At 42.9% G+C, this 1,397-nt stretch overlaps 1 long non-coding RNA gene across 2 annotated transcripts; it reads right to left on the bottom strand.

The window, feature by feature from the left end:
• Window positions 1–7: 7 nt before the first annotated feature.
• On the bottom strand, window positions 8–752 carry LOC112140568. 2 transcript variants are annotated; one of them, XR_002918198.2, is made up of 3 exons: window positions 521–752; window positions 342–397; window positions 8–248 (listed from the first exon to the last, which is right to left on the bottom strand). It is a non-coding gene; the product is annotated as an uncharacterized LOC112140568 (long non-coding RNA). The 2 variants fall into 2 exon arrangements; XR_002918197.2 differs by having other exon boundaries at window positions 8–245.
• Window positions 753–1,397: the final 645 nt, after the last annotated feature.

Raw genomic sequence — 1,397 nt, 5'->3', positions numbered from 1 at the left:
TTTGAAGATGTCTGGGTTCTTGATTGCAGTGCCATGGAGCTTGTTTGTCTTGGTGGTTGTCTCCAGCTGCATCACCTCATGTTGTGTGTAAGTCTCTCGTCTCAGTTCCTCTTTGATGTAGAGCTCAGTGTAGACCTCGTTGAGGAGCGTTTCTCTTCCTGCTTCTTCAGTTCCTTCAGACACATGTTCACTTCTGCTCCTCAGACTGATCTGATGTTCTCCAAAAATCTACTGGAGACCAACATCTGCTGAAAGAGCAGAGAAGAAAGATCATTTTTGAGTGTTCAACACAACCCCAGCAGATGTTTCCGGAAGAATCAGATGATCAGGCTCTGACTCACCAGCTCTGGGTCTTTCTGCAGACTGGGGTCCGCTCCTCTTCTTCTCTCCAAGGACACTAAGGAGAAACAGATTGAAGAAGATCTCATTTGGATCCAAACAGAAAATATGTCAGACTTGAGATCATTTCTGATGTCCAGAGAGCTGAACTCTGCTCTGTTCTCTAGAAACTGGTTCTTACTGCGAGTCTGAAGGTCCTGGTTCAGTTCTGAAGTCTGGAGGACCATCTTTGGACCGGTCACTCTTCATGGATCCACAGCTGGATGCTGCAGACTGGACTCTCTGTGTGACCTGTTGACCTCTGCAAACACAGAAACATCAGAGTGTTGGAGGATCTGCTTCTTCATGAACAGCTGATGGACTTTGACATGAACACAGACGGTTCTGTTTAGTCTGAATAACAGCAAACATCTGTGTTTATGAGGAACGCTCCATTTGGAGCCGGTTCTCCTGACAGTAGAACTGTGGAACACAGAACGCTGTTCTAGAGCAGATATGGACATTTCATGGTCCAGAACATAAACGTTCTGACTCTCACACACAGATGTTACAACATTTATGCACTGATGTGTGTTTTTGTTCCAGGAAGTTATGAAGCAATCAGAACAGGAATGAGCTGGAAATGAGGAGCTCCTGCAGAACCTGAACCAGAAAGATCCAGAAGACACACATGATAATGTTGATCTTTACTTTGTTTACAGCAGAACTTCTGATCTGGGATGTTGTCCTTGTACTCTATGATCCACGTCCCATGGACGCAGCTCCTTTTCCCAAGATAACAGCTTAATAAGTATTCATCAATGAGGCAACAAAATGTAAAAGTTGAACAAAATTATAAACATCTGATAGTTTGATCAAATTTAGCCAACTCCTTTGTTGTTATTTTTATAAAAGTAAACATAAATACATTTCTACACAAATATTGATTGTAATTCTTTGACTGGTAAACTCAGAACTTTTCTTTCTCACTCATCTTCACCACAACAGACCAGTATCCACCTTCCCTCTTCTTCTTTTCCCTTCAGGGGTCACCACAGCGAATCAGTTTCCTCCATCTA

This window comes from Oryzias melastigma, unplaced genomic scaffold (genome assembly GCF_002922805.2).
Source record: "Oryzias melastigma strain HK-1 unplaced genomic scaffold, ASM292280v2 sc03233, whole genome shotgun sequence".
In the NCBI taxonomy this organism is placed as follows: domain Eukaryota; kingdom Metazoa; phylum Chordata; class Actinopteri; order Beloniformes; family Adrianichthyidae; genus Oryzias; species Oryzias melastigma.
This window is presented reverse-complemented; position numbering and strand designations above follow the sequence as displayed.